General features: G+C 37.6%; 1 pseudogene; it reads left to right on the top strand.

Annotated features, from left to right (window-relative positions):
* Positions 1-6,797: 6,797 nt before the first annotated feature.
* LOC133074549 (actin-related protein 2/3 complex subunit 2-like) lies at positions 6,798-8,927 on the top strand (annotated as a pseudogene).
* Positions 8,928-9,399: the final 472 nt, after the last annotated feature.

Genomic DNA, 9,399 nt, shown 5'->3' with positions numbered 1-9,399 from the left:
CTTGCTAGTGTTTGGAGTTATCAGTGTTCCAGATTTTAACAATAGTAATTGGGGTTCAATGGCATCTATTTTTTTTTAATTGCATTTCTCTGGTGGTATATGATGTGGAATAGCTTCATATATGCTTATTTTCTATCTTTATATCTTGTTGGTGAGGTGTCTCTTGGGATCTTTGGTTCATTTTTTAATCATATAGTATTTTTTTTCTTTGTTATTGACTTCTAAATGTTCTTTGTATATTTTAAATATTTGTTTTTGATCACATGTGTCTTTGGGAAATGTTTTCTCTCATTCTGTGGCTTGCCATTTCATTCTCTTGATACGTATTTCACATAGCACAATTTTTAAAATTAAATGAAGTCCAGCTTATCAGTTATTTAATTCATGAATTATGTCTTTGCTGTTATATCTAAAAAGTGATTGCCATATTCAAGGTCATCTTGATTGTCTCCTATCTATCCTCTAGGAGTTTTACTGTTTTGTGTTTTATATTTAAATTCATTTTGAATTAATATTTGTTAAAAGTATATGTCAGCACATGCTAAACATTTTATGTATGAGTTCTTATGATAAGAAGATACACTTTGGAGGAGTTATTACTTCCCACAGATCATGCTACTAGTGATAGAAGAGAATGGGCATCAGGAAGCTTTATATCACAGTCCACACTCTTAATTATGATGCTGCACGACTTCACTGTAAAACAGAGATCTGATTAAAGATGTGTTTTAATGTAGAATATATCAAACTTAAAAATGAGTTACATTTGGGAGATAAGATAAAGTGAGAAATCAAAGAATCAAAGATATTTCTGATGTTTTACGTTTCTCTATGTATCATTAAAAAAATTAGATAGAAGAGCTTATGAATAGTATGGTAGCCAGCTAAAGTCCTGGACTTAAATAAGGCTGTCTATGGAAAGATCCTAGAGACAAAAAGAAGAACCATAAGAAAATTCAACAGTTTTTTGCATGTGATAGAGGATAAAGAAAAAGATTTCAGGAAAAGCCAGTGAGATAGGAATATAAATCCAGGAGTGTGTGAGTGAGTGCAGCTACAAGAAGAAAGTTAACAACACATTTGACTATCAAGGAGATTTTGAGGAAATTGAAGAATTAGAAATGCATTATTTGGAGATATGGGTCATTTGTGATAGTAAAGAGGCTTTTCAGTAAGTGGAGGATTGAAGCCATACTGGAATGTGTCTGAAAGGGTTAAATGGAGTATGAGAATTTAAATACACTATATGGAGACATTTTCCATTCATCAAATAAAAACAAAATATTTGCTTACAAATATCTATAAATAGGAAGAAATAAATGGTAAGATATTGAAATGTAGAGAGGCTAAGGAAGAAATGTGGGTGCTCTGAGGCACAAGGCAATTCAAATACTCTATATGGAGCACTTAAGATGGTGATTACTAGTGGAATGTGGAGGATTATTGGGCAATATGTAGATTCTTTTTGAGTGTGGCAGTTAAATTTTTCCTGACCTCTATATTAATTGTATATTATTTTCACATCAATGGTCAGCTTCATAAGGGCAGGTGTGGAGAAACTAAATGGTGAGTTCATGTAGGAATGATGTTTCTCCAAATTACTCCTGGAATAGAATCAGTCAGAAGAAATTAGAATGTTATAAAGAATTGATTACTTTAATAAATTGTAGAATGTTAACTGAAAAAAATAAAATAAAATGGAAGGCAAGTGGAATGCAATAAGGGAAAAATAATGTTTGGAAAGAAATGGAATTGATTTAAGATTTTGGAGGTATTGCATAATAATAATATTATCAAGACATAGTAATGTCAAGAGTATAACTAAGATCCTGATGTTGGATGATATGGAGACCATTAAAGTTAAAGAAGTTTAGGAACTAATTGAATAGATTGTTCCATGAATTATCAAATGGATGTACATGTAATGACATGAATCAAGATGGAAAAATGCTTATGCTTTCAGAGTATGAAGAGCAGGCAACAGGGAAGTGTATGAGAAGAAATTATTTTATATAAAACTCTAAGTTAAAAAAATTAAAGAAGAGAGTGATTTTCTAAAGATTAAAATGTACATATTCTGTTAATCTGGCATATCCTATGCTAGATCAACCCACCAATCCTGAAGGATGACGCATCCCTTAATACAGGCAAAGAAACAAAAATAAAATCCTATCTCTTTTTAGCTATGGTGATTGGCAAAGCAATATTTTTCCTATATACCCATTTTAAGTAAATAATACATCTTTTTTTATATAATTTTCTTATTTGATACCACAAAGATTTTTCAGAATGTATAAATAGAGTTCTATTTCCTCATTTCTATCCCATAATTCTCAAATGTAAAGAGGAAATGGAAATGGGTCAACTTAAGGATAGTCACCTCTAAATGGTATGGATCTAACAGAAGCAGAAGATATTAAGAGGAGGTGGCAAGAATACACAGAAGGACTGTACAAAAAAGATCTTCACTACCCAGATAATCATGACGGTGTGATCACTCACCTAGAGCCAAACATCTTGGAATGTGAAATAAGGTGGGCCTTAGAAAGCATCACTATGAACAAAGCTAGTGGAGGTAATGGAATTCCAGTTGAGCTATTTCAAATCCTGAAAGATTAAGCGGTGAAAGTGCTGCACTCAATATGCCAGCAAATTTGGAAAACTCAGCAGTGGCCACAGTACTGGAAAAGGTCAGTTTTCATTCCAATCCCAAAGAAAGGCAATGCCAAAGAATGCTCAAACTACCACACAATTGCACTCGTCTCACACGCTCATAAAGTAATGCTCAAAATTCTCCAAGCCAGGTTTCAGCAATACGTGAACGGTGAACCTCCAGATGTTCAAGCTGGTTTTAGAAAAGGCAGAGGAACCAGAGATCAAACTGCCAACATCTGCTGGATCATCGAAAAAGCAAGAGAGTTCCTTTATTTCTGCTTTATTGACTATGCCAAAGCCTTTGACTGTGTGGATCACAATAAACTGTGGAAAATTCTGAAGGAGATGGGCATACCAGACCACCTGACCTGTCTCTTGAGAAACCTATATGCAGGTCAGGAAGCAACAATTAGAACTGGACATGGACCAACAGACTGGTTCCGAGTAGGAAAAGGAGTACTTCAAGGCTGTATATTGTCACCCTGCTTATTTAACTTATATGCAGAGTACATCATGAGAAACACTGGGCTGGAAGAAGCACAAGCTGGAATCAAGATTGTCGGGAGAAATATCAATAACCTCAGATATGCAGATGACACCACCCTTATGGCAGAAAGTGAAGAGGAACTAAAAAGCCTCTTGATGAAAGTGAAAGAAGAGAGTGAAAAAGTGGCTTAAAGCTCAACATTCAGAAAACTAAGATCATGGCATCTGGTCCCATCACTTCATGGCAAATAGATGGGGAAACATTGGAAGCGGTGTTAGACTTTATTTTTTGGGGCTCCAAAATCACTGCAGATGGTGATTGCAGCCATGAAATTAAAAGATGCTTACTGCTTGGAAGGAAAGTTATGATAACCTAGATAGCATATTAAAAAGCAGAGACATTACTTTGCCAACAAAGGTCCATCTAGTCAAGGCTATGGTTTTTCCAGTAGTTGTGTGGATGTGAGAGTTGGACTGTGAAGAAAGCTGAGCACCGAAGAATTGATGCTTTTGAACTGTGGTGTTGGAGAAGACTTTTGAGAGTCCCTTGGACTGCAAGGAGATCCAACCAGTCTGTCCTAAAAGAGATCAGTACTGGGTGTTCATTGGAAGGACTGATGCTGAAGTTGAAACTTCAATGCCTTGGGCACCTCATGTGAAGAGTTGACTCTTGGAAAAGACCTTGATGCTGGGAGGGATTGAGAGTAGGAGGAGAAGGGAATAACAGAGGATGAGATGGCTGGATGGCATCACTGACTCGATGGACATGAGTTTGAGTGAACTCTGGGAGCTGGTGATGGACAGGGAGGCCTGGCGTGCTGCAATTCATGGGGTCGCAAAGAGTCAGACATGACCGAGTGACTGAACTGAACTGAACTGAAGGATAGTTATTCAAAGCAAACGCAAATCCATGAAACTTCTACTTTTAGACAATATCAAGTAACTGGCCTAAAATTAATTTACAATCCTATGTGAAAAGCCACCAGCTTGACAATGTAGGAGACATAAGAGATGTGGGTTCAATCCCTGGGTCATGAAGATCCTGTGGAGGAGAGCATGACAATCCATTTTAGTATTCTTGCCTGGAAAATCCCATGGACAGAGAAGCCTGCCAGGCTACAGTTCATAGGGTCACAAAGAGTTGGACATGACTAAAACAACTTAGCATGCACACATGAAAAGCCACAGCTTCATATATTAAATAACCTGTGTCATAATAATAGCCTGTTTTTAAGACATTTGATATCAGGCAATGAATGATTGCATCCCTTGATTGATGAAAAACAGTAGAGGATAGCTCTGAAATTGCAGTTTTCAGGCCACAAGACAGGGCAGGAAATGCAGACAGCTCAGCGGACTGCCAGAGATGAGAAGCCTTTGCTAAGAGTCTAGGGAGACCAAAGTGGGTAGAGTTTGCAGGACAGAGTATGGAGAAAAACAAAAGAAAAACAGAGGTCTGCAGAGGGTTCTCCTGTGGTATTCAGCAGAGTAGTGGTGACTGTGTACATACCCAAAAGCTACTCAAGGAAAGAATCACCCAAAGGATTAGAAGGAATAGTGGTCAGTGTTCATATTGGGTCTGGAATAGTGACTGTTTCTATCAGTGAGTGAACAACGTTTTAATTCATGAAGCATTGAATAAACAACTCAGAAGAGCCATTTCTAAGTAGATGGGAATAATTACTCTAGTATTAACACTTCTGTGCAAATGCAAGACAAAACTTAAAGGCAATATTTGAAAAGACAAACTGTTTCTAAGTAACTTAACTATATCCAACAGCAAATCTCAAGAATATTACAGAAAAAAAAAAAAAATCTAGCACAGAAAAAGGTAAAATTTACAGCGTCTTATATCCAATCAAAATCACCAGTCCTGCAAAGTAGAAAACAGAATGCAAAATGAAGGGAAAAACCAATCATTTTAAACTGACCCAGAACTACTGTAGATGTTAGAATTAGCAAAGCTGTTAAAACAGTTAATACAGCTCTATTATATCTATTCAGAATTTAAGTACAGAAATAGAATGTATTTAAAAAGACACACACTGTAATTCTAGAGAAGAAAACTGCAAAATATGAGATGAAAATTACAATGGATGAAATTAACATTAGACATTGCAGAAAAATTCTTTTTTTTTTTTTACTATGTTTTTATGTTTATTTTCTTGAGGTAGGGACTCAGTAGACATTGCAGAAAAATTCTTAAAAAGATGGGAATCTCAGATCACCTGACCTGCCTCCTGCGAAATCTGTATGCAGGTCAAGAAGCAACAGTTAGAACTGTACATGGAACAACAGACTGGTTCCAAATTGAGAAAGGAGTGTGTCAAGGCTGTATATTGTCACCCTGCTTATTTAACTTAAATGCAGAGTACATCATGAAAAATGCTGGGCTGGATGAAGCACAAAGTGGAATCAAGATTGCCGGGAGAAATATCAATAACCTCAGATATGCAGATGAAACCACCCTGTGGCAGAAAGCGAGGAACAACTAAAGAACCTCTTGATGAATGTAAAAGAGGAGACTGACAAGTTACCTTAAAACTCAACATTCAGAAAATGAAGATAATGGCATCCGGTCCCATCACTTCATGGAAAATAGTATGGGGAAACAATGGAAACAGTGTGTGCTTAGTCACTCAGTCATGTCCTACTGTTTGTGACCCTATGAATGGTAGTCAACCAGACTCCTCTGTCCATGGCGATTCTCCAGGAAAGAATATTAGCGTGAGTCGCCATGTCCTTCTCCAGGGAATCTTCCCAACCCAGGGATTGAACTCAAGTCTCCTGCATTGCAGGCAGATTCTTTACCATCTGAGCCACCAGGAAAGCCCTGGAAACAGCAAGAGATTTCATTTTTGGGGGTTCCAAAATCACTGCAGATGGTGCCTGTAGCCAAGAAATTAAAAGATGCCTGCTCCTTGGAAGAAAAGCTATGACCAACTTAGCATATTAAAAAGCAGATACATTATTTTGTCAACAAAGGTCCATCTAGCCAAAGCTATGGTTTTTCTGGTAGTCATGTATGTTTGTGAGAGTTGGACTATAAAGAAAACTGAGTGCTGAAGAACTGATGCTTTTGAACTGTGGTGTTAGAGAAGACTCTTGAGAGTCCCCTGGCCTGCAAGGAGATCCAACAGGTCCATCCTGAAGGAAATCAGTCCTGAATATTCATTGGAAGGACTGATGCTGAAGCTGAAACTCCAATACTCTGGCTACCTGATGCGAAGAACTGACTCATTGGAAAAGACTGATGCTGGGAAAGATTGCAGGCAGGAGGAGAAGGGGACGACAGAGGATGAAATGGTTGGATGGCATCACTGACTCTATGGACATGAGTCTGAGTGAGCTCTGTGAGTTGGTAACAGGCAGAGAAGCCTGGCAGGCTGCAGTCCATGGGGTTGCAAAGTGTCAGACACTACTGAGTGACTGAACTAGACATTGCAGAAAGAAAAAGTTGGTAAACTTGAAGACATAGTGAAAGAAACCACAAAAATTAAATACAGAAATGAAAATTTTAATCTTAAAAAAATGACAATTTTCTTTTTCAAATTCAGTGGAAACTACAAACTTCCAGATATAATAAATCCCAAGCACATGCACAAAACAAACTGCACCAGGACGCATTATAATTAAATTACTCAAAACTGAGGATAATGGAAAAGTTCTTAGAAGCATTTAGAGAAAGAAAGATGTGTTATAAAAAGAAGATAAAAGGTCAGGGTCAGGATAGTAGCACATTTTTCATTGCAAACAAGACAGGGGAGTAAGTGGTAGAGTAACAACTTCACTGAAAGGTAAAAATTATCAACATAGAATTTAAACTCCAGAAAATATCTTATAAAATGGAAGGTGAAATATTTTTTGTATGTAGAAGCTAAAATAATTTATCACCAGCAGACAAATCTATCAGAAATGTTAAAGGAAATCTTTCAAATAAAAGGAAAATTACATCAGATAGAAATTAAATCTTCACAAAAGAATGAAGAGTTTAACAGTAGTGGCAATTGCATGTGTAAATATACAAGATTTTTTTCTTATATAATCCTTCTTATGAGACAGTGGCAGTTTAGAAAGATAATAAGAATTCAACATAAAATTTAAAACACACACAGAAGTTTAAGGTAGATAACACAAAGACTGGGGGGTTGGGTAAGGGAGCATACTATTGCAGGTATTCTTATTCTTTATGTGTAAAGAGGTATAATAACACTTAAAGATAGATTGTGATAAGTTAAAGATGTATGCTGTAAATCCTGAAGGAACCACTAATTAAAAAAAATAATAACTTTAGTCAGTAAGCAAAAAATAAAAACAGAAAAAATATACTCAATTTTAAAATGCAAGAACAGACAAAGAGCAAATAAAAGAAGGGACAAGTAGTAGTAGATTTAAACCTAACTCTTGGAAGTGGCTGGCTAGAGCAAGGGGCTGGGTGGGGACCAAGCTTGTCCGTGAGGCGGCAGCGACGGTGGCTTCTTGCCAGGCAGGTTCAGGCTTCAGGGGCCAGTGGCCACCGTGATCCTGCTGGAGGTGAACAACCGCATTATTGAGGAGGCGCTCGCGCTCAAGTTTGAGAATGCAGCTGCCGGGAACAAACCAGAAGCTGCAGAAGTATCTTTTGCAGATTTTGATGGAGTCCTCTATCATATTTTGTAGAAGACAGGAAGAATAAAAGAAAAGCAGGCCCCCACAAGGGCCACAAAAGAAACATAATTATTGATATACTGGATGGTATAAGGCATGAGACTCTTGGAACAAGTCCAGAGGGAACAGTTCATAGTCTTGAAAATTAAATATGATCCTGGGGTCAGAAAACTGACCCCAGACTGCTTCTCAACTGGCGTCTCAGAGTCACATGTTTTATGTAGCTGGTGGAAAATCTATAGATAAGAATATTAGTCTGAGTTATTGATTTGTTATTGATTACTGTTTCTTAATTACTCAGTGGTTAATGATCACTTTGTTCTTTGGCCCTGAAGGCCACATGAGTTATAGCTTAGCTCCCCGCGTATTCTTTCCATTGTGACTGAAAGTATAAAAAAGCTGGCTGGATTCAGTTTCGGCACCTTTACCTTGGAGCGGTGTTGGTCCCCTGATCCTTGCTTTTCACTGAATTCTTGTGTCTTGTTACCCATTCTCTCACCGTATCGCGTTTTCAGAAACCCTGCTTGTCAAGCCGGTCTCGACAATATTTCAAATCCTAACGGAGACAAAATAAAAGTGACGGCCAGTTTTTCTTTGAAATTCTTCAAGGAACTTCAGGCACATGGTGCTGATGAGTTATTAAAGACGGTGTACGGAAGTTACTTGGTAAATCCAGAATCGGGATACAATGTCTCTTTGCTATATCACCTTGAAAATCTGCCTGCATCCAAGGATTTCATCGTGCATCAGGCTGGCATGTTGAAACGAAACTGTTTTGTCTCTGTCTTTGAGAAATACTTCCAGTTCCAAGAAGAAGTCAAGGAAGGAGATAACAGGGCAGTTATCCATTACAGGGATGATGAGACCATGTGTGTTTGAGTCAAAAAAGGGCAAAGTCACAGTAGTCTTCAGCACCGTGTTTAAGGATGACGATGATGTGGTCGTTGGAAAGGTTCATGCGGGGCAGAGCCAGCCACACAGCCCCACAGGTCCTCTTCAGCCACGCGGGAACCTCCCCTAGAGCTGAAAGATCCCGATGCTGCCGTGGGCCACAACATCGGCTACATTACCCCTTGCTGTTACCTCGCCAAACCAACGCCAGTGCTCAAGACGACACCATCAACCTGATCCCCACGTGACCAAGTTAACTTTATCCCAGAAATATAAGACCTATTTAACATTTGAAAAACAAAATAACATGTAATTCATGTCATTTATGATAATAACTCCATTTGTGTGCCTCTGACTCAATCACAAGCACATAATGAACTGCTTCAATATTTAAGAAATTGGTTAAGACTAAACACTCTGCATCAACTAAGAAGTTGTATGTAACTATATATCTTTCCTTATCATTCTTCAAAGTTTGAGAGTTATTTCAAACTAAAAATGAGACAAAGTAGTTGGCTAAACACATATCTGTCTAGGGCACACAGCTATGAAAGCATAAATACCTCCTTGACATTTACTAGAAATTAAGACCATTGTCATACTCAATACTTTTTCCTATTGCTCTTGCTCTGTTTATGAGAAACTTGAGATTAAATGAAGTTAAGTGGTTTAAACTCATTTACTCTCTGATTATAACTTTTCCCTATTTTCCTTAGAAAT

This window comes from Dama dama, chromosome 20 (assembly GCF_033118175.1).
Source record: "Dama dama isolate Ldn47 chromosome 20, ASM3311817v1, whole genome shotgun sequence".
Classification (NCBI taxonomy): domain Eukaryota; kingdom Metazoa; phylum Chordata; class Mammalia; order Artiodactyla; family Cervidae; genus Dama; species Dama dama.
Note: the sequence above shows the minus strand (reverse complement) of the source record. Positions and strands in the feature narration are given on the sequence as shown.